Source organism: Pogona vitticeps, chromosome 2 (assembly GCF_051106095.1).
Source record: "Pogona vitticeps strain Pit_001003342236 chromosome 2, PviZW2.1, whole genome shotgun sequence".
Taxonomy (NCBI): domain Eukaryota; kingdom Metazoa; phylum Chordata; class Lepidosauria; order Squamata; family Agamidae; genus Pogona; species Pogona vitticeps.
This window is the reverse complement of record NC_135784.1, coordinates 124,709,047-124,736,958: the sequence shown is the minus strand read 5'-3', so window position 1 is coordinate 124,736,958 and position 27,912 is coordinate 124,709,047. Positions and strand designations below refer to the sequence as shown.

Sequence of the window (27,912 nt, the reverse complement as noted above, 5' to 3'; positions counted from 1 at the left end):
ACTGTTGCCTTTTGGGGAGGTTCCAACGAGAGGAGGAGGGTTTCCTGGATGGATTGCGCTAGGAGATGTGCTATTGCTGATGAGGTGAGATGGGAGCAGAGGATGAGGCTTTAATCCTAATGCTTGACTAAAGGCAGCTGTTTCAGCCCTCAGGGACAGGCACCTGGAGCAGGCCTCCAGCTTTCCTGAAGAACATGTTCTGGATTGGAGAACCTGTGGTGGATCTCTCTCTCTCTGCAGTGAACGAGACCAAGTTAAGTGTGCATGTCTGAATACATGTTGACTTTGTGTGCAGCTTGGCCCTTCATGGACATCTAATGGTTTTCATGCACACACACCCCGCACGCACACACACTTTTTTTCTACAACGCATTATGCATAACCTGGCATAATTGCCTTGGGCCAATTCAAGATGCTTTTTTCTACACTCTTCTTTTAGGGTAGTTTGTTGGCATGCCACAATATATAAGCATTATTAATAGTAGTTGAAGAGTCCCATTAGGTGCAGGTCAAAGTGCCTGGAGATGCGGCACACATATTACAGATTGCAGGTAAAAACAGATCTTTATTGTGTTATAGCTGGTGAAGCCTTGATGTGAGAACAAGGGGCACCATAGTGAAATGTCAGCTGTCACACACACACCCTTTTTTTGCTCTTTGGCAAGAGCACACAGATGTTTGCCCCCTTATTCCTCAGAATAGTGTGTTGCTCCACAGTCATATAAATAATTAAGCATGTTATTTCCATGCCCTGCTATTGTTGCTGATGGAACAGAGAACATGTCACAGGCCAAGAGTTCCCAAACTTGGAAGCTAGGTGTTTTGAACTACAACCCCCAGGAGTTCTCATCATTAGCTTTACTGGCTAGTGTTTCTGGGAATTGTAGTTCAAGGACCTCTGACTCTCCAGATTTGGGAACTACTGCCTTAAGGTCTGCCTCCATCATATTGTGGCCAGAATTCTGCTGGTGTTTGTGGAGTAGCTTTGTAACTTGCTGTGGCTAATTGACAAGGGACTGAGCCCATATCAGTCATATCGATCCTGGCACTTCATCAGTTAGCTATGGCGAAGGATGGGTTTCCTCCATAAATATTGAAAGGATCGTGACCTGTATTTGTGCACCTTATCAAAATGAATACTTTGAGTAAACTCTGTGCTTTTTCATCTCCTGTTCTACTGGATGTATGGCTTAGATATGTCACCAGGGGGTAGTGTTGCAGCAGAATTCCTGTTTATATCTTTATACGTATTGAAGCACATTCTGGACATATTTTTATAATCTAAATACTTAAAAAGCATCATACCAAATGGTTCTGAAGGGGAGAAAACCACCCAATGATTGCAAAATCAAGTTTATTTGAATTTCTCATGAAAATCCAACACACACTCCTTTTGAGCATGTCATTTTGTCCAAAAAGCTTCCATAGCAAACAGTGCTGATTTAGGTATACACAGGCACTAACATTCTATGGATTTAATTATAGAACTTACAGCGGGTACTGGAGTAAAGACCACTAACCTTGACTGTCACTCAAGCAAGGGCTATTTCCCATGTGCACGTCGGCACAGGATCAACAAGGCACTTCTTTCTTATTGCAGGCACATACTCTGTGCAAGTCATAGTCTACCCTGCTATGGTTTATATTGTACCTTCTATCATAGGCCTCCACCTCCAGGCTTTTATAAGGTGACAGCAAACATGTAGCTCTCCAGGTGCTGTTGACACACTGCAACTCCCATCAGCCTTAGGCAGCATAGTCAAAGCCTGTGTGTTTGAAATGCCTCCCTTTGGAGTGATGGGGATACATATTTCCAGTTGTTTACACTTGTGAATCCAGTGACACCATCTGTAATGTTATGATCACTTTGCAACTACAGATGCATCTGGATTATATTGTCTTCTGACTCCACTCTTTTCTCCGGGACTACTTTGTGGCATTCACATATGCTGGGAGGCTGTTATGAAACACATACCCTTGCAGTGGCCTCAAATTCATCATGGCACATGGGCTTTTTTGTGAGAGGTCGTGGGAAAGGCCCGAAGGCTATTGATGGGTAGAAATTAAGCCCACTTAATTGGCTTACCTAGTGTGGAGATCAAGGGTGAAGGTGGCCTGGATTCAACCCTGTAAGTGCCTAGTATTATCAAAGGATACACTCCCGTCCAGATTTTTGGCCTCAACCGTAGCCCCTGTTCTGCTGGCAATCCTGAGAGCTGGATAGGGTTCAAAGACCTGTACCTGCATCCCTTCATACGATGTAGGAGTTTGAATTCAGGAGTTTGCTCCTAGTTTCTCCCATATCACTAGCTGTCCTTAATCCTGTGGGTCATCCCAATCCAATTTTCTTTATTTATTTATTATGTTTATAACCTGCCTTTTCTCCATGAGCTCAAGCCAACATAATAGTACATCGTTTTTCTCCTCCATAGTGTTTAGCGTTTTGACAAACCTGTCGGGTAGCTCAGGCTCCAAGGCAGCTCAGGTTACCCACCCAGGAGTTCCATGGCTTGTAGAGAGCGTTGAACCCAGACGTCCTGCATCTCTGAAAAGCAGTCTTAACTGCTACGCCACAGCGGCTGTCACATTTTCTCAGTTGACTCTTCCACACCAGCCCTTGTCCTCCTCGCGGGGGGAAAAAAACCCAAACAAATCAGAAACAGAAAAGATTATTTAAAAATTGACCACCTGATCAAATGATTGTTTTGATCATTAGTTCTGAGTGTTCAGTAGTAGAACTATTCAGGGTAAGGCTCTGAGAAGATTGTACAAAAGGATGGGTTTATGCCCTGCAGAAATTAAAGTTAAGGATACAAGCTTTTCAAATCCATGTTTCCTTCATTCTGTCGGACTGACCGCCATCAGTCAGGAATGCTGTAGCTCTGGATTTTCTGAAAAAAAGCAAAGGGTTGAACTAGCTGGCCTGTAAGTTATCCCCGCCCCCACAAGCTCTCTTTTGTTATGAATTAACAAGGTGCATCCTAGAAGCTACACAGAGACCATGATCAACAGATTAGTGTTCTTTTCATAGGAAATATTTAGCCAAAGGGCAGATTTGGCCAATCAGGCTCATGCAACCAACCTTTCCCACTTCCATGCAACTTTGTATCTCCCAAAGGCCAGGCTCTCAACTTGCATATAGGCACAGAAAACTTTCTCAAGCCTAGGCAGGCCAAATGGGAGCCTCCAGATGTTGTTTTGCGGCAACTTTAGTGGGTCCTAGCTAGCCTGTGTGCATGTGCTATCGGGTTGGAACTGACTTCTAGCAACCCTAATAGGGCTTTCAAGGTAAGTGAGAATGATTTTACCAGTACCACTCGCCCAGTGAGTTTCTATTGCCGAGTGGGGATTCAAACCCCTAGTCCCAGTCTGTTACTCTGTTTGCAACACCACACTGGGAATCACCTATCGAGCCTACATGATGATAAAGAATGCTGTGATTTGCAGTTCAACCACATCTGGAGGGTTTGCATTTTGTCTGCTCCTGTTCTTGGCATCTTTCTTTATTCCTGCTCCTACAACATGTGGAGGAGGTTTTCTTGGTCTAGATCAGTGGTTCCAAACCATGGGCAACCCAGGTGTTCTTGGACTGCAACTCCCAGAAGCCTTCACCACTTGCTGTGCTGACTGGGGTTTCTGGGGGTTGGAAGTCCAGGAACACCTGGCTTCCCCACTGCTCTAGGTCAAAGAGGAGTGAAAAAGAGCAACTGCTCTGTTTCTGGAACAGAAGCCCTTCCTGCCCTGACAGAAGTGGCACGTGGTGCACGTGGCCCTGTAGCGGTGGCATAGGCACTCCTATCCCCTCCCTGGAACAGAAGCCTGTTCCCAGCCCTGCAAGCAAAAGGGCCAAAAGGTACGTCTCTCAATTTGTCAGCTTCTCGAAAAAACATGGCGGCGAGAAAAGGAAGAATGAATCTACCTTTGTCTTCAAGGAAGATAAACGTCCTTTCATAACCAGTCTAGGGACACCAGGAAAGGAGACCAGACAGAGCCATAAAAGCTGAGTTGGCAAATGGAAATATGACATCACTGCTGTTACTGCAGTGACATCCCCGAACATTTCATAATACGTTGTGAAACGTTTGGGATCTTACCCTCTCTTTTCTGGAATTCATTTCACCTGGCATGGAGAGCTGGCTGTCCCTCTCAATTTCCTTCTAGCCTCAGCCTTGCAGCAGAGATATTATTGCCGTCATACTTACAGAAGCGAGGCTTCTTATAACAAGCCCTTTTGCTTCGGGCTGGGACTTCCATGGGATGTTTCGTTCTGTTGCTGAAAGGAGAACTTTGAGTAGCTTTGTCTTCCTCTGCTGTCAGGCCCTGTTGGCCGGAGCAAAGTGAGTGCCTCTCAGTCAAAGGGCAGGCGCAACTACCCCCCCCCCTCCAGCACCGCTGTGTGTAAATAAGATTTCTGTTCCTGTAGGAAGTGGTGCCCTCTGGCCAGGGAGGGGAGGGAGCTAGGCCAGAGGTTGCTGTGAATGAGGCTCTGCAAGGCCTGGAAAGGAGCCAGCCCGAGACTTATCTCCACACGTCTGGCCCTCGGCCAACATCCACCCCCCATCCCGCCATCCCTGTTCTGCTGTGGGAACATTCTTACTCAAGCATAAGAAATGCTTTGCTCTGCCTAATAGCTTGCACATGGTGGGAGGGCCTAGCCTTGGGAATGTGTAGTTTAAATCCTGCATGCAACTTGCATCACATGTCTCTCTTTCTCTTAACACACACACACTCCCCAATTGCAAGATGAAAGTGTTACCTCCTTTGCCGTAACCTTGAATACCAAGCACCCTGTAGACTAAAGGAGATGCAGGCCAGCAGCCATGGATATTCTTCAGACAATAAAGCCACAGATTGTTCAAGGAAAGGCAACACACCTCCCTGGCCCTGGTCTGTGTAATGAAATAGATGGGTTTTATTTCTGGAAGCAGCACCTAACAGATGCCAGCAGCAAGGAACACACAAGAGTAATTGTAATAATAATATAGAGAAATAACATTTCTCTATACAAAGGTAAGAGGTAACTGCTTCTGGAGCTGGACTGGGATACCCTCCTCAGTAGGAAGAGCTAGCCGTGGCTCAAGCCAGGAATCTGATGCTCAACCAATGCTGAAATGCATCTGTTTTAAAGGTCCACCTGTGTTAGGCAGAAATCCTTTAGACCAACTGCCTTCTGCTTCATAACAAATAGATTTTCCCCCCAGCCTGCTACTGAACTCACGTCATTGCAGAGGGATTCTACACCCCATAAATGCTTCTGGGTTTGAGATAATTCTGTTGCACTATTTTTAAGGGTACCAGCAGATGTATTGCAAAACAATTGTTAAGAAACTTGCTGGGTTTAATACAAAATCAAGGTTGGATAATCTTAGAACTACAGAGCTGGAAGGGACCCAATGGATCATCAAGTCCAGCCCCTATCAAAGAGGTGCAGTGGGGAATTGAACTCCCAGCCAGAGATCTAAGCTACTGAGCTATCCAGTACTTCTACCTTTATTAGATCACTAAAATATCCTAGTTTAGGCAGCTAGATGTTGAAACTACAGGGTTTGAATTTAAAGGAGGTAACACTTTCAAACTAAGATACAAATTGCAACCTTGAAGAATCAGCTTGAAGTGTCAAGGGATCAAATTCAACCTCTAGCCAAGATTATTTTGGACGTTTTCCTTTTCTTTCCTCATTTCCAACTCTTCAGTGCTCAGCTGACGAAGAGTCCTAAGGACTCAAAAGCTTGCCTTTTATGAATACTTCAGTTGTCCAATAAAGTATTACTCAATCTTGATTTTGGAGTTCACTCAGACCACACAGCTGGTTTTTTAAATCTGTTTCTGTTTTACTTGGTTTGCTTGCTAGATTTTGTTCCATCATAAACTGCATTGACTGCCTGGAAATCTTTCTTTAACTTCTAGCTCTATGGGATGAAATCTGGATATTTAGTAGGGTAAGAAGCATACCCTACTGTATGACTAGAGACACTTGGATCTTATAATATTGATACATTGAAGATCTAGAACCTAACAATAGAAACCAGGTCTGGAACTGTGCTCTAATGCCTTTTAGTTTGGATTGATTTCTGCATCTTAGGTCTTGTGTTGCAACAGTAAAATGCAAATTTGTTCCCCTTTTTTGAGTGTCTTGTTTGGATTCCCATTCCTGAAAAATGTGGAGCCCTGCCTTCATTTTCAGTCGCTGACTACAAAAATTATTCCAATACAACAAGCAGCAGCCGTTCCAGGGACACCTGTATGAAGCTGGAGGTTCTTCCCGCTTCCTGATTTATAGCTGTCATTCCTTTATTTCATTGTTCTTCACTGGGTGGGTTGGGACATATGAATGAGTCATGCCATGGCCAATGAGGTCAATTGCACTAGTGACATCACTGTAGCCTGCTTCATTTGCTCCTTTTATCTGTGTATTTTTCTCAAGAGAATGAAATTAACGAAGAGGAACAAAGAAGGAGATGGTGGGGGCAAAGTAGAGTAGAAATAACCAGAAATGTAGTAGTAAATTGAAATGTGCAGGTGCTCTTCATTCAACATAGCCAGATCCATAAGCAGAGTCAAAAAAATGCAGGCAACTGGATTCGTCTATACCAATGTCGTCTATATCAATGAATGATGAGCAGATAATTTGTAAATTTAATAGCTCTCAACTGCCCATTCTAGATAAAGCACTCTCCAATACTTTGCATAGTAGAATGGACAGCTTGCAACAATAGCTATTCTTTAAAATCTATTCCTTTCCCAACTGTTACAAGGATTGCAGTCTAAGCTCAGATAAAGCAGGGAAGCCACAGGTGATGTGATAGTCTCTGCAACTTAGAAAAGCTTTAACCTTGCAAGCCCTGGCTCCACCACTGAACCAGACTAAGTCACATAGTAAAAAGTTTAACATCAAGAGGGCTAAAAGTCAGTCCTGGCTCTTAAAAAAAAGCAGAAGCCAGTAAAAAGGCAAAACCTCCAAACCCTGTAATAAGCTCTAGAGTGCAATCTCGCTGGGAGTAATGAAACAAATAAAACAAAATAAATAAAGACTGCAAATCCCAGACCCCTGCAAGGTTGTGCCCCATGGACTTCCTCAGCAGCTTATCAGGGTCTAAACAATGTTTTGGTCCAAGTGGGAATTCAATTCTTTGGGTACAGCATAATTCACAAACAGCAAGCTCACCAGCAAATTCAGAGTACCCATTCATTTGCAAGTACCATGGAGCCACCAAAAATCCAAGGGAGTCATTTCCACATATTTGTGGGAATTCTGATTTGTGGGCTCTAGAAGTATATGCATCTGATAAAGTGGGCCCTAGTCAATGAAAGCCCATACGTTAGTCTTGAAAATGACACAGCACTCTGCCGCTGTCATTAACACAGCTACTCCTTTGGAGGAGTATACGGATACACTGTATGAATGAAAAGAAAAAGGCATTGAAGAAAGGCTGGAAGAGACCTGTGAGTTTCTGCTCTAGCAGAACACTGATGGCTGCTGCAAATCCATTTATCTTTGGGTATCCACTGAATCTCTGTTTGAGTGCACATGATACTGGAATTCAGGGAGTCGTAGGGAAGGGAAGGGCAGGAACTGGTCCTGTGAAACCTTTCAATGAGTATCCTAGACTAGAGGACTAAGCTCTGGGGAACGTGTGTCATGAGGGACTCTCCCATTCATTCCACTGGAAGAACTATGAGGCTCCTGTCCCAAGTGCTATAAAGAGGAGGTACTCCTCTCACAGAACAGGCATCTGCTGTGAAATGGTGTTATAGGTTGTTATAGCTTGGAAAATTGCTTTCAATTAGAGCTGTAGTTATAAGGCCCAATGGGGTCAGTTGTTTGTTTGCTTGTTTGTTTTATAGATCACCTTTCTCCTGATAAGGTGACCCATTGTTATCATTACGGTTTCACTTTTTAAGATATCAATTCTACTTTTATTTGGAGAAACGTAAACAAGCTGGCTAATATTAAAAAGATATGAAGGCCGTGGTACAAACAAAATCTAAGTACCCTACAATGGCTTTAGAAATAAATACACATGCAGGATAGCATTTAAAAATATATATTTTCATTGAACTAATGAGAGAATGGGGTGATACTATTTGCACACTAGCATTTTTATGTTTATTTCTTTTGCAACCCATGCGTTTGACTCAAACGTAATCATCGTGCAGATCGTTGTGCAGGCACGTCAACAAAATATTCCCCTGACACCACTGACAACTTCTATGTAGGTCTACTGAAAAGAAACAGTGAAAGGCAGCACAATATTTAAAAAAAAAAAAAAAACTATCCGTGCCTCCCCAGAACTAAAGCACACTGGATTGTCTTCTCAGAAGTAAATGCAAGGAGAGTGAGCAGAAGCAGCAAATTCTTCCCCTTTGTAATGTAAGAGCAGCAATTACAGTGAAGATGACGCTAATTTACACAAGACAAAAATACTGCTTTGAAGCTATATGTTCCCGTTCCAACTTTTTATTTGTAATACATGATCTCCATGGTCTGTAAGCCATTTATAAGCAAGGAATTAAGCTCTCTATGCATCCCAGAAAGACATATTTCTTTCTTATCAAGGGGGTACCCTACCAGCATGGCTGGCCCAAGACTTCACTTTTTTACAACATGCTCCCAAGAAGGCTGGAATGTCACTACAAATCAACATGACCCCTGAGGTCAATTCACTTGGGAGCAAAGACAGAAGTGTTTGGTTCACAGGGAACAATTTGCTGGTGGGAGAGAAGCATGCCTTGAGGAGGCCCACTGTTTCTTCTGGGATGAGGCAGCCAGCAGGGGTACTCGGCACCCAACTATTTATTTGTACCTTCCCGAGAAAGAATTAATAACTACGGAAATGGAAGCAAGAATAGATTTCAGTTTTGCAGAAAAACATGGGAAGGCAAGCTTTAAAACTGATTTTTTGCTCTGCAAGGAAAATGCTCTGTTTGCTTTGAAGCTAAAGTGAAATGAAATTCCCCTTACCCTAATTTGATCTATCACGATCTGGCAGAAGGAAATCTACTTATCAAAAAGGATAGGTGGGTTGGTCTCAGTACACACACACACACAGAGTACTAAAGTTGTAGTTGTTATGTTACCTTCTGTATGGCTTGGAAGGTGGAAGGTGCTTGCCAGCTCAACTAGTAGCTCCTGATGAAGAAGGCAACAGTGAACGGGGGGGGGGGGGGGAATCAGGGACTGATTTGGATTCTGCACTTTTCCTGGCCCTATTTCCACTTCAAAATAATGTGTCCATGACAACCCCTTATGTTGGAGGCTTTCTAGTACACTTGCTGGTGGAAAAGCCACTCAGTGGAATTCCCTCACACATTCTCCTTCTGGAAATACCTGGTAAGAATTTCACCTTTGAGACCCAGATAAAAAAGAATTAAGGGCACGCATGGGTGTGAACTTCGCAGGGACTGATCTTGAGCAGGGAGCTCAGGGTTTATTCAGCTGAGCTTCCCAGGAACATTTTGGTCAACAAATCAATAAATATCAAGCATCTAGAACCAGGCTAGGCAGAGAGAGAGGTTGGAGGGTAATACCAGTAAAACTAACATTAAAGGGTCTATTCTTTGGTAATGGCCTTTCCCTTGTCTTGTAACAAAGACAATAATAATGTTAGTTAAAGTTGAAGGCAGCAGGAAAAGAGGAAGACTGAATACGAAATGGATTGACTTCCTAAAGCTTCCTTAAGCCTTAAGTTTACAAGAGCTGGACCAGGCTATTGAGAATAAAGCACTTTGGAGGTCACTCATTCATAAGGTTATCAAAAGTCAGAGGTGATTTGATGGTATTTATAAAATGATTGTATGTTAACAGATGTGGTACGGTTTTAAATAAAACATGTTCAAGTCAGAGAAGACACACTGGAATCTCTTGATGGATTTTATTCATCTGTTTTGCCTTAGAATCTGTTGAGATAGTCATTGTTGAAGAAAAGAACTTCAAAGACATTCAAGCAAAGACGTTTGTGCTTTATTTATTAATGGGCGTTGGTGGTTCTTTTTGCATTTCATCTCTATCTTCACTATTATATCTCTCAGCCACTCAAGCACAATAACCTAGCCACCCTAAGCAATTTTCCATATATCTAATGAACTGGGCTATAGGGCAGTGAACAAAATCTTTTTAAGAAACCATGCCACAATACTCTTTGTTGTTTCTGCTGCAATAGCCTAATATGGCTACTACAGCAACTCCTGTGATATCTTAGTGTTGACTACAGCGGATTGGTGCTGATGGGCCATCTAGGTCAACACATCTGGAAAGCTAGAGTCTCCAGCATCCACTTTGTTCTACAGTACCCATTTTGCAAACTGGTAGCCATGAGAGTACAGCTAATGACAGTGGTGGTTGGTGCCTGTTGTGATAGGTGGACCAGGCAGTAGCCAGTGATGGGTGATGGAATACTTGCCATCCCTTCCCCTTCATCATTCTCTCTCCCCCACCTCCCAACACCCAGGGGAACACACAGCTCTGATTCTCAGCACATCGTGTAAGGAAGCAGGTAGGAGTGGGCTACCTAGGCATAGCCTGAGGCTGCAGCAGCATCCCCTGCACTGAAGAGATCAACTGCCACTGGCTAATGCTTCTATCCATAATACTTCTGCTCCCCTACACACCATCAGGATTGATCCTACAGCCCTCTTTTGTCTATTGAGCAGTTGCATAGTTCAGCTTTCTGCCGTTCTGCTTGGGTCCAATCCACATTTGTACAATGACTTCGGCAACAGCCATTCACGTACAGGCTATTTGCCCAAAATTTGTGTTACCAAATGACGGGTACAGAACATTGCACTTGGAAGAACAAGCATGTTTGGTTTGAAGCAGTGATCTGGGTCTGACAGGTTAAAAGAGTATTCATTTCCTGGCAGTTTCTGTTTATGTAGCTGATGTTAGTCCTTCCCCTCCTGCTTTCTGAACTCCAAGAATCCTCACACATGACACCCTGGACGAGAAGGGAAACTATGAGTCCAGGAGGGGGAGCCCTTGCCCCAGGGTCTGCTAAACAGTAATAGAGAAATGGGTTGTGTGTGTGCGTGTGTGTGTGTGTTTTGCCTTTGTTCAAGCCACAAAATAAGGTGCAAGTGAAAGCAATTTGTTTTATTGGCTCAATTTGTTATTCAGATATGCTACAAACTATAGAAAACAACTCTTGCTGCTGGCTGTCTTCTTCATCTGCTGTGAATTATTTTATAGGAATTTTCCATCATGCCATTTAGTTATCCTCCCTAACTTGCCTTATGGTGGGAAGAAGACCCTTATTTTTGGATCCAGACTTGAGGGATATCATTCCTGTCAGCACAGCCTTGAGACTAGACTACGGGAGTACATTTCACAAGGAAGATTGTGCTTGACAACTGGAAAATCCAACTGAATTAGAAAGTAGCAGCTTGCATTTTTGGACTATGTCTCTAAAGAGAGACATTGAGAGACCTGGCATCTGTAGACCAAAGACTGGGATAAAGTGGGAGCGCTTCTAAGGAACCAAAATAAAATGTGAACCCAAAATTCCCTGGTTTGAATCTCGCCTGTCTTCTAACCTCTCTACAGGGGCATAGGGGCACCACTCTCTTCCTCTTCCTCTCTCCCCATCCCCAACGAGGGATAATATTATCGGCTGATTTTTACAACAGAATTTGGCCCTACAACTCCCATTAACCAATGGCCATGCTGGCTGGGACTTGTGAGAGCTGAAGGCAAAAAGATTTGGAATGCGAAAGGTTTCCGATTCCGTTTTTAACAGGATGGTGCAATGATGAGAACTCCATTATGTATGTGAAGCATACCACACACAAAATTTTATTAAGCATAAGAATGCAACAATCATAATACTGTAGTTGGATAGCTCCAAGAGTTCGAGGACCTGGCTGCAGATCCAGGAGTGGGGGTTTGAGTCTCCACTGTGCCTCTGGGAGAAGAGCCAGCCTGTGTAGTCTGTGTAGCCTTGGGTGAGTGAGTGGCACAGTCCCAGGGTGCCCCCCCAAAAAAAGAAAAGACCATTCTGAGTATAATTAGGAAGCTCTGGCAAGGGTCACCATATGTTGCAAAGAAGGTTAGTCTGGTTCCCATCTTGCTTGCAAAGGTCACGCATTCACCTATAATCATTGCCACCGCTGGCCAAGCAATGACAAGCACTTTGGCTTTGCAGGATCACAGCCTGGATGCATGAGGCAGAACAAACAGCTCCTGTAACTTCCAAAGGGGACGGGAGGAGCATACTCGCCTCACAGTGACTATGGAAGCATCTTCAGGGAAGCTGAGGTAAATTAGCACAACGTGAGTACCCCAATGGTAGTCCCACTCTTGCACACTCCTGTATCACATCCCCAACACAGTGAGAAGGACCAAGGAATTGCTTCCTTCTGGACAGACCCCTCTAGCCCTTCACCAGCCCTAACTAGCACACCAAGTGTTTCAAGCAGAATTGCCAGCTTACTTATACCCAACAATTTCTGTTCCTCTGTCAGGTTCCAGGAGGAGCTGGCCGTCAGGCCGTCCATGGACAATGCTGCTTCTAGCAGGGATTCCAGCCACGAGGGTCAAGACACCAGGTTGACTCTTCTTTCCTCCGTCATGGAAGTCTTGATAGCCTTGGAGTTTTTGGAACAACTAGTTATTGATCCCAGATATCTGTTTTGGCCTTTCAAATGCCACTCCCTGTTCGATGCTCTCCAATAAACATGATTGCTACCATCATGCCATAGGCATATTTTCTTTTGTTTGTCAAGGTATGGCATGTCGCAGAGCTTTAAAATTTGTAGTTAAATTCCTCTAGTTGTGCAGCAGAATTGCAGGGATTCGTCAAGCAGAATACTTTCAATTAACCCAGCTTAGTCCACCCCTTTTGTAATGAACTGACACTTACAGTCTCAGTGACTCACTCTGAGACCGTTTTAGGAGAAAGAGAAAAAAACATTTTCTTTACTTGCAGCTGTGAAAAGATCAAACACCAAGCTGACAAACATGACCATCTTTAACAACAGATCTCAACAGACTGAAGAGAAGGAAAGGGGACAGAGCAGTGATGTGGGGCTCTTTTTGAATTCAGGGGCAGGGAAGGATAGATTGACAGTCACCCCATCCCAGAAAGGTCCCTCACATTCAAACCTACTAAAGCAGTGGTCCCCAACCTTGGGTCTCCAGATGTTCTTGGACTTCAACTCCCAGAAATCCTGGCCAGCAGAGGTAGTGGTGAAGAATTCTGGAAGTTGCAGTTCAAGAACACCTGGAGGCCCAAGGTTGGAGACCACTGTACTAAAGGTAGCATGCGAGGTTGCAAAAACTCCGACATGGCAGACTGATATAGATTCTTTCCTAGTAGCCAGCCACCAGCGGGAAAGCCACAGCCAAGCAGTAAGGAAAGGAGGGAAGGTGAAACATTCTCCAGGAAGCCACTTTCATACACCCCTCCAGATGTGACTGCGCATGTGCCAAGAACATGCAGAACACTGTTTCTGGACAGAGATGGGCGGACATCCAGTAGAGGTTTAGAAGCAGACATGGAGTCAGCAAAGGAACTAGCAGTGCAGCCAATCAGTGCTTAGTATAGCCAGCAGTGTTTAGTATAGTAAGACATAATTAGAATAGGCCCATTTGAATCAATGGGACTTATGGAGGAGCTGACTCACCAAATCTCCATTGATTCTGTGGGTCTCCTCCAATGTGACTTAGTTGGCTGAGCAACAGGATGTCTTCCAGAGTGGAACAGGACGAGGGGGGAACAAAAAGGAAAGGCAAAGACATGATTGGCAGCAGACCCTTAATCCAAGCACGGTTTAGAGTAGCAGTTCTCAAACTTGGATCCCCAGATGTTTTTGGACTGCAACTCCCAGAAATCCTGGCCAGCACAGCAAGTGGTGAAGGCTTCTGGGAACTGCAGTCCAAGAGCATCTAGAGACCCCAGTGTGAGAACCACTGGTTTAGAGTCTCAGGAGCAAGGTGGGGGGAGGCTACACCAGTATAAGGTTCCTTCTAAGAGGGCACCCACTTTCCACACTACGCCATCATTTTCAGGAGGATGCTGACCATTTTTCTTGGCCCAACTCTCATCTGCCAGATGTAAAGTACCTCAGACATAGGCAAAAGGGACTGGCATGTTCCTCTTTGACAGGAGGATTTTTTTTATTATAATGCTATATGTATGTACAGTATGTATGCATGTGGGTATTTTAAAACCAAAAACCAGAACACAACAACCAGGCTTGAGGTAACGAACTCCAGACACAAATTCTAGATAAATACATCTAAATAACGAGCTAGAATAGTCACGTGCATGTTTTCAGGAAACTGTGAATCAAAAGGTCTGAGGAATTTGTATTAAGATGAAAAGAGGGCAAGTAGTGCAAAACTTTATTTAATACCACAGAACTACCTTTTTCTGGACCAAAAGAACAACAGTCCCAATCCAATTGTTTGGCTTAACCTAACAGGATTTGGCACATCTTTCCCCATACTGTTTTTCCCTAGAGTTTGGCTTTGTTTACACTCCTCTGTGCTGGTCTTCCAGCGAGACCTTCTGTATCGTATAGGCCTGGTTCTCTGGCTAGAAACTAAAGGCATGCTGTTATTGGGGCCATGCCATGAACATGGCCTGGTGAGGTGTCCTTGCTGGTGTGAGCTTACAGGAAGTCCCCAGTAGCAGGGTACAGGAAAGGACCGAAATGCTGGGAACAGTCTGCATTTCAGGGCTATTTATACCAGTGTGAGTTGTTCCCTTGCTGTCCCATGACTTCGGGCATTGCTCCCTTCCGACCTTTTCTTCCATTCTCCTTTATTTTTAACATCACCCTTTCCTTCAACTGGGTGGCTCTCATGAGGAAATGGGGAGGGGAGGGGAGGAGTGGGAATTAGGACCATCTGCCCCCAGCTGTGAGGGAAGAGACTTTTCGGCAGGACAGGGAGAATCCAGGTCTCTTGCAGGAGTACCATTCAGGGAAACCAGGGCATTGTCTGGAAATGTTGCTTTTTTAGGACTACAACTCCCATCCCCAACAGCATAGCAGTTCTGGAAATTATAGTACAGAAAAGCAATTCTTCACAGGTCTACAGTGTGGATGACTGCCCAGTGTGTGTTTTCAGTCCACAAGAGGAAGTGCCTTTATATCAGGGCAGGATAGTGGTCCACCTAGCCCACGTTTACATCTTCTGCTTAGCTGCAACTCTTTGGGGTCTCAGGGTTCAGAAGTCCTTCCCATCACCTGCTACCTGATCTTTTTGAACAGGAGGAGGGCAGAACATGGAACCCTGTGCAGAAAAGCACATATTCCAGCATGGAGCTACAGTCCTAATTGTATATCTGGTTGTTAATATTCTATGCACGTAACAAACATGTCTGAAATTTAATTTTGGCTGTTCTATGCACGGCATTGACTCTTCCCTCCCCTTCCCTTCTCTTCCCCAACCTTGAAGACTCTGTGAATGTAATGCTGCTACCTCATGAAGTTTCAGCATCATAATCTCATGGATCCTTGCTTTGCTGGGGTTCCACTAGAAAAGCATCCATTGGCTGCTGTCTCTTCCATTCAGAGGGACTAAGTAAAATGGATAAAACCCATGGCAGTGCACTTAAGCCTGTCACTTTGTCGGAAGCCATCAACAACTTTCAAGAATAGCTCTCAGGAACATCTATTGACTGTAGAGACTACCTCCTGCACTGACCAGGTCCCACTTCCAACACAAAAAAAGACAAGAGGCTGTTACTAAAAGGGACCTTAATATAGGGTTGCCTGCTTCTTTACTCAATAAAATGACACACAACTTTTAGTTGGCAAGACCTAGCAAGGCCATTAATTGTAGGAACATTTGGAGGTCATTAATTCACAGGGTTGCTATTAAGTTGGAAGTGCAAAACAAACTTTTTCTCCAAGCAAGGATCCTGAGTTGTTTTTGGCTTTGTTTGCTTAAAACACGAGGCTCCTTCTATCTCCAGTTTGCAGGGGGAGGTGAGATTCTGAAAAGCACAGGAATTCTTTCTGGAGAAAAACTTGGCCAGCTTTTTTTTTTTGTCGTTTCTCCTTTATATTGTACTGAATCCAGAAGTTAAAAAGAAGCAGCAGCAAAGATTGCATAGAGCAATCTCTATGCCTTCTAGAGGTAAAAGATAGTGGATAGCTCTTTGTGTATTATTTCGAATTCAAATATTTAAGAATTAATTATTCACCAGCAAACTGCGAGGCAGGAGTTTTAAAAGGAGAAAGGAAGAGTGTCCCCATCCTCCTAAATAAAAACAGACACAGAAACAGCACTCCACCCGATCACAAGCCTTTGCGGCAGAAGCCCAAAACATTACACGACCGTTTTCTTCTGTTTAGGCCCCACTGCCTGCGTGGGGTGAAAGGCGGGCACTCCTCGGTGCTGCTGAGGGAAAAACACGGTTGCGATGCCGCCATAGTGGATGCGCTTCCACGCCGCCACCAGCAGAGGGCAAAGAGGAAGCAAAGAAGGCCCGGCGCGCCTCCGAACAACAGGCGCCGATGTGAGGCGACTCAGCGAAGGAAGGCCGCCCGCGACTTCTAAGCACGGTCGGCCACCCGAGGCATTTCCTACGTTGCCTCAGAGCGGGCCTGTGCCCAGTCTCGGCGCTGCTGGCCAAGGCGGCCTTTCGCTGCCGAGGCGTTGCTCTCGCTCCCCGCCCTTTCCCTGGTCCTGCCAGCGGGACTGATGCGTTAGGAGGACGGCGCCGTCCCTGTTTTCTTCCGTAGAGCGAGTCGTGGCCATGAGGGGGCGCGATGCGGCAGGCTGGCTTCGCGGCTTGCTTAGCCGGTAAAGAACGAAAAAAGGCCGGTGTGGTCCCCGAGGGAGATGCGCTGCGAGCCCGAGGAAGTGGGATTCATCCACGAAAGCTTGCTATTGGTTTTATTTTTAGTGGCCCAATAAAAGGAACCACCTACTCTTGCATTCTTAGACGATGACGACCGAAGGTTGGCACCGTTTTATCTCAGAAACCCAGTCCTAAATTGAGTAAAGCCATTAAATCAGGGGGAATTTGGTGAATCAACCCAACGCTTATGTAAGTTCCATTGATTCAGTGGGCCTACTCTAATTGTGACTTACTACTAGAGTGTAACTGATTGGTTCAAAATTGGGAAAGGAGTACAACAAGGCTGTATATTGTCTCCCTGCTTATTTAGCTTATATACAGAATACATCATGCGAAAGGCTGGACTGGATGAATCCCAGTTCGGAATTAAGATTGCCGGAAGAAATATCAACAACCTCAGATATGCAGATGATACCACTCTGATGGCAGAAAGTGAGGAGGAATTAAAAAACCTCTTAACAAGGGTGAAAGAGGAGAGCGCCAAAAATGGTCTGAAGCTCAACATCAAAAAGACTAAGATCATGGCCACTGCTCCCATCACCTCCTGGCAACTAGAAGAGGACGATATGGATGCAGTGACAGATTTTACCTTCTTACAGAGTACAAGATGGTTGGACAGTGTCATCGAAGCTACCAATGTGATTTGACCCAACTCTGGGAGGCAGTGGAAGAGAGGAGGCACTGGCGTGCTCTGGTTCATGGGGTCACGAAGAGTCGGACATGACTTAACGACTAAACAACAACAACAACTAGATGGCAGCCACAGATAAATGTTTGGCTGAGCCCTTTCTAAAACACTTGTAGCTGTAAAGTCCAGAGGTCCTGTAGGCTGAAGAGGTCCTTGGAAAGGTGGTCCAGATTTTTTACTTCCCCAAGCTCTGCTGCAAACTGTTGGAGGCTGAGGGAGTTTGTCAGTTTTGTAAGATGCTGATTTTGCAGCAGGATTTGATCTTGCCTCAGATTCCTCAACTCCTTTTGGGAAGCTGGTCTCTCAGCTTCATTTCCCCTGCCACCAATGGGCCATGAGTGTATACATACTGCACCCTGAATAGGTTATACACCATCAGGTCTTTTTGGAGTTATGGCACAGCCATTCTAATACAGTTTTGGAGATACTGTATATGAGATGTCCAAGAAGTGATGGATTTCAGCCAAGGTCTTCTGATACACCACTCTTGTCTTTCACACCTCTTGTCACATACTGATGCTGAAAAATTAGAACTAGATTATTCATGCAAAACAGTTAAAAACCTTGACTTTATTATACCAATGTTCAGTTTCCAGAAGGGCAGCTGCATTAGTCAGTAGTCTTGCAACAAAAACAACAGAGTCTTGTGACACCTTAAAAACTAACAAGTTTTATTTGGCCTAAGCTGTCTGTGGACTGTTGGCCAAGTGTTCAGAGGCATGTGATGAAGTGGGCTACAGTCCATGAAGCCTATGCCAATCAAAACTTGTTAGTTTTTAAGGTGCCACAAGATTCTTTGTTACAAATGTTAAACATTATTTTTGTTGGCTACCCCCACCCCCATGAGGCTGAATAAACTTATAGAAAGGGCTGGTTTTAAAAAATCCCCCAGCAGGAGGAGGCTAAATACACCATAGGAGGCAGATGACAGTCATACCTCAGACAGAAAAATATAGGGAAGTGTGGACTTTAACAAAGAGGCACCTGAAGTATCCCACTCTCCAACTGGGATTTTCTCTTCTCACAGCTCCTACTATATGTCTGAAGATGAGGTATGAGATTACCTGCATGCAACCTAGAAGGAAAGGAGAGCTTACTTAACCCAAGCAGATGGAGACCTGGTCTATTAGTCAGGATTTACAGAGGTGCTAGAGTTGTCATCTGGAGACATTTATGATGAGCAGAAAGTAAGCTGAAGGCTTAGAGGGAGCTAAACTATAGTTGCAAGAATGAATGGGGATGGGGGAGAAATGGGACCATGTTATGTGAGGGGTGCAACATGCTGAGCTGCAGAAGACTGGAGCTTAGAAGATCCATTTCTTTTTCTCTCTATCTCACACTGTCTCACACACATATGTCTACCGCCATGCTCTGGCAAAACTCCAGTGCTGCACTACAATGGGCTGCTGTTTTGACTCTTCAGGCACAGCTGGTAGCTTGATGGGAACAGCTGGTTGCCTGGAAAAGAGTGTGGACTGGTTTGTTGTTTAATGCTCAGGGGCCCAGGGTAGGGTATGAACTACTCTCAACTTCCCCAGTCCTCTCAGAGTGAAGCAGCAGGATGTTCTGTGCACAAGTAGGGAGGAGAGAGACCTGTCCTAACAAAGATGTGTCCAGGTATCAATCTTCTCACAGTATGGAGAAAGGAAAAAGATAAAGGAAACCTCCAGTGTGGAATTGATGCACCACAACACTAGAGCAATTCCAGCCATTTAGCAGAGCTGGACAACTACTCTGCTTTCTTTTAGCCCTTATTCTGGGATCCCGGGCCTGGAGTTTCTTGGTGTACAGTTGGCTTCTCCTCATCTTCTGGTGAATTCTTATTTGTCCTTTAGTACTTGTTTCTTGTGGTATTGTTCATGAGGTCATTGGGGCAGTACACAAAACTGCAAGTGGCTGGACTGGTGTTTGGTAGAATGTTGGGGTTGGACTGGGAAGACTTGGGTTCAAAGCCCTACTCAGCCTTGAAGCTCAGCAGCTGGGGAACCCATTATTCACTCATTTATTACACCATACAATTCAACAACAACAACATGCCTTCAATTCAATAACAATTTGTGGTGACCGCCCCTTTCCAGGTTTTCTAAGCATAGAGTACTCAGAACTGGTTTACTGTTCTCTTCTTCTGGGGACGTCCTGGGACTGTGCAGCTCACCCAAGGTTACAAAGGCTGGCTGTACTCCTGTGAGTCACCATGGGGAATCAAACACTCAACCTCAGGGGCTCCAGCTGACTGAGCAATCCTGCCAACATCATACATACATGCCAGCATTATTTATTTATTTGTTTGCCTGCTTGCTTAAGGCATTTATTGCATTTATTTCAGCAAGGGCTAAAGCTTAGTGGCTTCACATGGTTTATATGTAAAGGGTTTCCTGAGTCCAATCTGCAGCATATCCAAATAATACTGACTCAATCCTTGGACAGCAGTTTCCAGTCATTATAATAGATTATAATAGACTACACTGATGGCTAATGGCCTGGCTACTGGTAACTACTGGGAAAGCTTTCCCTGCCTTTGTGAGCTAATGGTCTGACTACCAGTTGCCTGTTGTCTTCTATGCTGCATCTCCATCATCCATTAGCTTTCAAGCTGTTTTCAGCCAAAAGTCAATGAAGCTAGTGTATAAAAACAAAAAAATGCATTATTTTATAAAACCACATAACAGGTGTAATAAAATGGAAGCCATTTTCTTTCAGCATCACCTACTCATAGGATCAAATGGGATACTATAAGCCAGCTTTTCATGCCTGGTCTAGCAAACTGTTGTTGATGAACCTGTGATTCCTGAGGTGGCTGGTGATATGCTTGTTTAAGGCCCAACCTCTTTGCATTTCTTGCCCCACCTTTTGCAGCCAAACTGGTGCTCTTACCGCATGTGCTGCAGCCGGGTGGAACTTCCATGGGCCCACTAACTGCAATGCTTCCAGATGGGCAGGTCATACGAATCAAAAGGCACTAGGAAGTCATTCCATCTTTTCCTTCTGAATAGATATTCTGTGGTGTTAAAGGGGGTGGGGGAAGAACTCCAGTTTTGAGGCAGGGTCACTGCAGTATAGAAAACTCCCCTGTTCCCTAATCAAACAGTTGATTCTGGAGATATTTACCCAGATTGGCTTTTTGTCTCTCTGATATGATCTGTCCTCCTGATTATTTTTCCACAACTAGTCTTCATTTGTTTACATATTTACTTACAAGTATTGATGAACCATTGAGATCTGAAGGTTTCAGAGCAGTGTAGACAATGATAAAACACACAATGTACCTCGTGCACAAAATTAAAACGTGTGTTTCTGTTACAGAAACAGATGTCCTGTGGTGCCACAGTGTGAAATGCTCTGTGTTCACACACCCACAGGGCAGACTTCAGACGCATATGGTGCTTGAGGTGAGCTTTCCCAAATCACCTCAAGCAATGAATGGTCCTTTTTCTTAATTTTACTTTTAAATAGAGTTTTTCTTTATTCCACCTTTTTGTGCTTTATGTGCTTAAGTGTACACATTAGTAATAAAATAATCCTGTATGGTAAAGGTAAAGGTTCCCATTGACAATTTTTGTCCAGTCGTGTCCGACTCTAGGGGGCGGTGCTCATCCCCTTTCCCAAGCCATAGAGCCAGCGTTTGTCCGAAGACAATCTTCCGTGGTCACATGGCCAGTGCGACTTAAGACACGGAACGCTGTTTACCTTCCCACCGAGGTGGTCCCTATTGATCTACTTGCATTTGCATGCTTTCGAACCGCTAGGTTGGCGGGAGCTGGGACAAGCAACGGGCGCTCACTCCGTCGCATGGATTCGATCTTACGACTGCTTGGGTTTTCTGACCCTGCAGCACAGAGGCTTCTGCGGTTTAGCCCACAGCGCCACCACGTCCTGTGGCGCTCCTGTATAGAGAACGAGTATTCCAAGTTGAGATTGCTGTGCCAGTGGGCTACCCATTTTGCCTTTGCTTGTGGGAATGGGCCTTAAGGGGTGGGCCTTAAGGGACCGTCATGTTGAGAGCCATGTGTATGCATTTGTTATGACTGAAATATATCCAGCTGATTCCTACCGAGTAACACAATGTGTAGCCTGTATAATTAAATTGTAAACCGCCCGGAGAGTGCTTGTAGCGCTATGGGGCGGTATATAAGTCCAATAAATAAATAAATAAATAAATAAATAACACGTTTATCTTACTGGTTTTGTTGGGCGGTTGGGGTTATAGTTTATTTTATCTTTGTAAACCACTTAGAGTAGTGTCTCACACTCAGTCGGTGGTAAATAAATAAATGAATAAATAATAGCTAAAGGTCTCTGGGGACACACTTCCAGATTTTCCAGAACTTTATTTTGTAGAGGGAGAGAGTTATAGTAAGTTACCTTTTTGTATACTTTTTGTATATTCATTTGTCATCCCCCCAAGATCTTTCTTGCACTCTTAACTGAGCATTTAGATGCTAGACTAAGATCTTCCTCTCAATTCAAACCTTGCTTTTTTCTCTATCTTTATATTTATGTCTATTTCCGCATTTAAAGATTGTAATGCTTTAATAACTTGATATTGAGTTGATTTCACTGTAAAATTTCACATTTCCAGCAGACATTTGATACATCTGTATAAAACTTTGACAATTTTTCCAGAGTCATATGCCACCTATAAAACATCTTATATATGTTCTCCTTAAAATTAACTGATTTTGTAAGCTTTATATTATTTTGCCATATTTGCAACCATTGATCAATATCAATATTATGTCCTATATTTTGGGCAAGAGTAACCTTTGTATAGCTTCCTACGCCAGTGATATATCAAGGAAGAAGACCGAGTGAGTGGAAAGCTGCTTTTTCTAAGTGGGCAGCAGATGTATTGGGATCGCTGCCTTTGCAGAGATGTGAGAACAGCAGACGGAAGGGAAAAAGAAGAGAGCTTGCAATGAAGGGTGTATGAAGGTTTCCTAATATTGGAATCTTTCCTTCCTATAATGCTGAAATACTTTGAGTACCTAAACTGGCAGTGGGGAATTGTGGCACTCCAGATGTTATAGGAGTTCAACACCCATCGGTCGTGGCCGGTATAACCAATTATGAGGGGATTTGAGGTACTCTAGTGCAATAATGTCAAGGCCCACACATTCCATATACCTGACCTAGAAAAAGTGTCATATACATGCTAAGTATGAGTGCTATAATGAATGATGTAGTCAAAGCATCCAAAAAATCTTCACATCTGTGGCACTGATAAGAATAAAATGGTCCACTGGAGCCCAAAATTGCTGTATCTCTTAACAGCCAAAATACCTGACTTTGCACAGAACAGAATGGACTTTGATACCTCAAAATGTTGAATGAAGTTATGCAGCTCTCAGACTTAACATTTTGCCACCCAGTCTGAGTAAAAACCACAGATGCTGTAAGCCTTAGGCATGCCCACTGCCACAGCGTGGCCCAAAAGCTACCTAAGGGGAGTTTGTTCCATGCTTATGGGAGGAGTTGCCACACAGATGGAGGGTAAAGGCCTTCTGTCCCTTGGATTATTCTGGCTTCAAACTGTATCAGCTATAAAATGATGTGCTGATCAGGAAAGTCTGCCACCTTGTGACTGAAAAGGTTAGTGTAAGAGTAAAACAAATAAATGTAGATGCATTATTAACATTAATTCATAGGTTTTGGGAAGGAAATAGTTAGTCCTTAGGTGAACACTCCCAGGATCGTTTAGCATGTATGTCAGTTTTCAGAAATCTACATTTCATGGTCCTGGTACTGATGTCCTTATCTATGTGCACATATTTTTATTATTGAATACTTTAAAAGATGGTTTCCCAAATTTCTAAAACACTATGATATGGCTGAAACCTTCTGTTAAGAGCACTACATTCCTCTGAGCTAAATACTGCAGTACTGGGGGGTGGGTTTAAAAAATGTTTTAAATAAATTGTTCTTTGGTAGCTGAGCGCTTGAATCAAAAGTGTATGCGGTCATATACCCTTGTTGACCAGTGTTCCCACTAGAGGCATTATTCAGACATCCTGAGCTGCTAGGTAGCTCCTCAGCATTGGTCCATTTTTTCCTGTGTCTCTTCTTGAGGGTGACCACAAGGGAGCAGCAAATTCTGTTGGTGGCAGGATAGCTCAAGGCATGTTGGCTTCCCTGTTCACGGGCTTGCTCTGACAGAAGATTGAGGGGGAAACCCCAAGTTTATAACCTGAAAGCAAAGCTGACCCAGAAAATCAGGGGTGGTCATGGCATTTCCGTTGCCTGAAGAGACCGACGAGACTTCTTTGGCAGCCCTCCATCCTTTCCCCACCCTTTGGCTGCCTCTGCCCTTAGCAGGCAAAGAAGGATGGGGGCAGTATCAGAAGGTGGAGAAATGCATGAAGTTGGTGCTCCCCCAAAATTAATGAATAGGAAGCCAGGTTCCCAATGTGTTTCAATACAATTACACATAGGGCAGTTCTCCAAAGATTCCTGCCTCCTGGGTGTGATAAATTAGTTCTTCCCCTTAAATTAGAGGAATACATGTTTGTGCCTTTAAATCATCCTTTTAAACAAACTTGGAACACATGTGTTTTACATCTAGTGAATGAGTATTTTGGATTCCAACTTGAAGTTCATCTTCTTGTTGTTCCAAATCATTTCCTCCTCTGGCAATGGTAAAATGCTTCCAGGATGGCACCAAGCACCAAGTTGCCCCAGCGTTTAATGAAATGACCCTGTTTTGCTTAGTGTTTGCTCTTGCTGTCATTTGGAGTTCCTGCACCCTTTCTCTGTCTCTCCCCCTCCCCCTGCCACACAAACACACAGAGCTGCTCTACCAAGATTATTTTTAAAAAGTACCCAAGTTCTGCCACCTCACTGTGCGCTGTTTTATATGAAGGGCATTTTTTCAGACAAGTGGATACCATGGGACAGATGTAGAAACTTAGGAATTTTCTTTTGCTGCAGGTGGTGTTTGGGGAGGGGTGGGGTGTTTATGAGAAAGGCTTCCAGAGGGCATGGGAATCTGATGCCCAGGGAAAATGGGCAGGAGATGCAGTTATGAAGTAGCAAAAGGCCAGAGGGTAGGGGCAGGACAGAGGCACAGTTGGAGGAGCTGGCTTGAGAAAGTGTGAGGAATGTTTGGCCAGCGTAGATTCCCGCTAACATTTCTGCTAAGTATGGGCAGGGGAAGGGTGTATTGGGTTTGTACTGTTGAGTACCCCATGAAGAGGGGGGCAGGCCCTGGTATGTGCCTGTTTAAGAAGATGTAGTCTTCTCTTAACACCTGCAAGGGAGTTTGAACTGAAACATTTGGTTCAGGCTGTGCTGTCTTGTTCCCAGGCTGATAGTGCGTGTCTTGTGGAAGGGTCCAAGACACAACATCTTGTAGCTGCGCCCACGGTAATGCTGGCATCTCCTTCCCCCTTTGTGTGCATTGGTGTGCATTGTGTTTCCCCCGCAGCCCTCCTTCCCCGTAAAAGGCTGCTGAGGGAGGTATGCCACTCCTTTCTGCCTCAGAGATGATACCCTATTCCGAAGGGTTAGCGATGGCCTTTCCCCCCTAGAGCAACCCCCACCTCCAAGCCTCTGTGAAAACCTTTAACATCTGGATTCCAATCAGCAAGTATTAGGACTGAAACATGAAAATAAGGCACAACAAGAAACACCCTCTGTTGGAGGAAGGTGTAGAAAGACTGGTTATTGAATATCTAGGGATAACACCTGAGCCAATCAGATGTGTTGAATTCAACAGGTCACATTAGACTAAAAACTTTAGTGATGGAGTAGGATGAAGAGTTACAGGATAAGCTTGTTCCTAGTAACAGTGTTTATTTTATTATTTATTAGTTAACATTTATATGTCACCTTCCCTGCTAGGAGTACAAGGCAGCATTCAGTGTGTCTCTTCTTCTCCATTTTATCCTCATAGCATCTCTGTGAAGGAGGTTGGACTGAGAGAGGGAGAGTGACAGGACTATGGCTTCCTACAGCATTTCATGACAAAGCTGGGATTTAAGTTTTCTTATAAAGGATCATTAAAATGATGGACTCTGTCCATTTTTATATAACTGCCTGATTTGATGAATCATGTTGAATTAACCAGCCCAAGCAAAGTGGTACAACATACACAGGTACAAAAGCATATTTATGTAGATGTTGTGTGCTCTTTATTTTGAATGTCTGTGTTTGCTTACAAAAATGGAGAGAGAGAGAGAGAGAGAGAGAGAGAGAGAGGATGGCAGCACTTCCAGATTTTGTGATTAACCGCACTTCCATTTAGAGGTTGTGCCCGTGGCACCTTAAAACAAACAAACAAATGTTCCCATGCCCTCAAAAAGATTTGGAACCCCCTAGGATAAACATGCACGTCCTCCCACCCTGGCCAGAAGTCTTCTGTAACAGACAGCTGCATGCCTGCTCCTCAAGCCTAATACCCATGTTGGGGGCAGGGTGGAATTGGTGAGCAGCCAGGGAAATGTTTCAAGCTTTCTTCCATCCTCTGGGACATCCTCACAAATGGCCCTTCCCCACTTTTGGAAACAGTTTCTCGGAAACCAGGAATATGTATAACTCTTCGCAGAGGATGTGGGAAGGATGAGTTTTCTTCCTGTGCATTAATGTGGCTCTGCAAACTCCCACCCCAGTTGTCCTGGCGAACAGGGGCTTGGCAATGTGCTGTTCCACCCTCGGCCACCCCTGAGATGTAGCAGACTACAACCCCCATCAACTGTAGCAGGCACAGCTATTGGCCGTGCTGGCTGTCTATGGGAGTGATAGTTCTGCCTTGAGAGGGAGAGCACCGGGGAAGCCAGACTAGATCCTGACCCCGATCATGAAAAGATTAGGGGGTGAGGTGGGGGAGTGAGTCAGAAAAATCAGTTCCAAGAAGAGCCGCTTCCTTGGTGACAGCTGCTCCTTACTTTGAGCGCTAAGAGTGGGCAGCGGGGCCTGTTTGCTTTGGCCAATCTTAGGTAAGCTATCTTGCCTCTACACGGTCAATGATTTGGGCAGCGTTGAACAGCCCCACAAGTATGCAGGTTGGAACTGGGGGATGGGAGGCAATCAAGCTGTGGATGGGCCAGAAGCCAGGTCTCGGGTGGAGGGAGAGAAGGGAGCTTAAAAGTTGAAATATGCTTCTTTTTCGACCATGTCAAAATGGGAAACAGCTGCAGTAGCTCCAGCCAAAGCCCTGCTGTGCCAGGACCAGCATGTGGGGAGAGCGAGGGTGTTAGACATAATACTAGGCAGGAGGAGACCTTGGCTGGGGCCTCAGAAGCTCTCCTGCCCGAGGCCGTTCTACCTTGCCTGGCCCCTGGCAAAACATATTCTCCCCCCAGGAAAAAAAACTGGCAGCTGGTGGAGGTTCTTTCTCTGTCACCAAGACTTACTCTGAGCTAAGGCTCAGGAGGGCTTTGCTCCAGCAGCTGTTTGCGAATAGCCCCAATAACAAAGGCCTCTGACCATAGACAAAATGTCTTTTTTTATATAGATAGACTGCCCCCAAATAATTTGTAACGAAAGGAAAGGGATTTCACAGAATGGGGGAAAGTTGCCTTTTGAACTACAGTTTAGCAGGGCCAGGACTTGGTGGAGTCCTGTCAGGATTCTGGGAGGTTTGGAATTTCCTGTCAGAAAAGGTAAGCCTCCAAATGCAGTATATAACTGAACACTTGGACAACTGACAGGCGGACTGCTGTGAAGCAGAGCTCACAGAAGCAACAGTCATAGCTGGTTGGAGACTTCTGAGAGCTATAGCTCCCCCCCCCCAAAAGTAACTATTCCAAGCTCTGCTTAGAAGAAACCTACCTAGGCTCTAGCGTTGCCTGCCCCACCCATGCCAACGGCTGCTTTCCCTTATCTCCGCTGTGATGGGACCTCTCTCTTTCGCCCACAGGTGCCTGCCTTTGGAGGCCCCCGGCAGACTGGGCCCATCCTGCTTTTCATATTCCTCTTGGATGCCTTTTCTCTGGGAGAGAAAAGACGCTTGTCCCTGTTCTCCCTTCCTCCACTGAGAAGCTAGTCCTTTGCTGGTGCTGCAAATGGCAAAGAAAAACAAACCCGATCTGGGCTGGAAGCCTGAAGGGGAGCTGAGGGCAGAGAGGCTGATCAGGGAGGAAGCTGAGAGAGTGCAAGGCGATGATGCCAGGGGCAGATGGCATGCTTGCCTGAAACCCTCAAAACGTTACTGGTGCTCTCAGTTCAAGGTTTGCTCCAGATACCACATTTTGCCAGAGTGCTCCATTATGTTTTACTGTTATGCCCGACCTGTTCTTTTTCCAATCTCTTCCACCACTGGGGTATTAACTATCATTATGGGTAAGTGGGTGGAAGTGATAAACTATCAGAACTAGGAAGTCGGAGGACCTGGGAGGTGAGAGAGAGCATGAGCTAGCCCTACCTTTAGGCAAATTGTCATAAAAGAGCAGCAAACTGTTAACCACTGGATTTCTTATAATT

General features: G+C 44.6%; 1 protein-coding gene and 2 long non-coding RNA genes across 7 annotated transcripts in view; 2 read left to right on the top strand and 1 right to left on the bottom strand.

Annotated features, from left to right (window-relative positions):
- EPHX3 (epoxide hydrolase 3) overlaps positions 1-27,912 on the top strand; it is a 41,365-nt gene that overhangs the window by 8,249 nt on the left and 5,204 nt on the right. The window lies entirely within an intron of this gene.
- LOC140704534 (uncharacterized) lies at positions 1,398-4,480 on the bottom strand. Its single transcript, XR_012083766.2, has 2 exons — positions 4,203-4,480; positions 1,398-2,891 (listed from the first exon to the last, which is right to left on the bottom strand). It is a non-coding gene; the product is annotated as an uncharacterized LOC140704534 (long non-coding RNA).
- Positions 3,744-12,685, top strand: LOC110080426 (uncharacterized). 2 transcript variants are annotated; one of them, XR_013541968.1, is made up of 3 exons: positions 3,744-3,853; positions 12,138-12,250; positions 12,457-12,685. It is a non-coding gene; the product is annotated as an uncharacterized LOC110080426 (long non-coding RNA). The 2 variants fall into 2 exon arrangements; XR_002300784.3 differs by lacking the exon at positions 3,744-3,853 and having other exon boundaries at positions 11,270-12,250.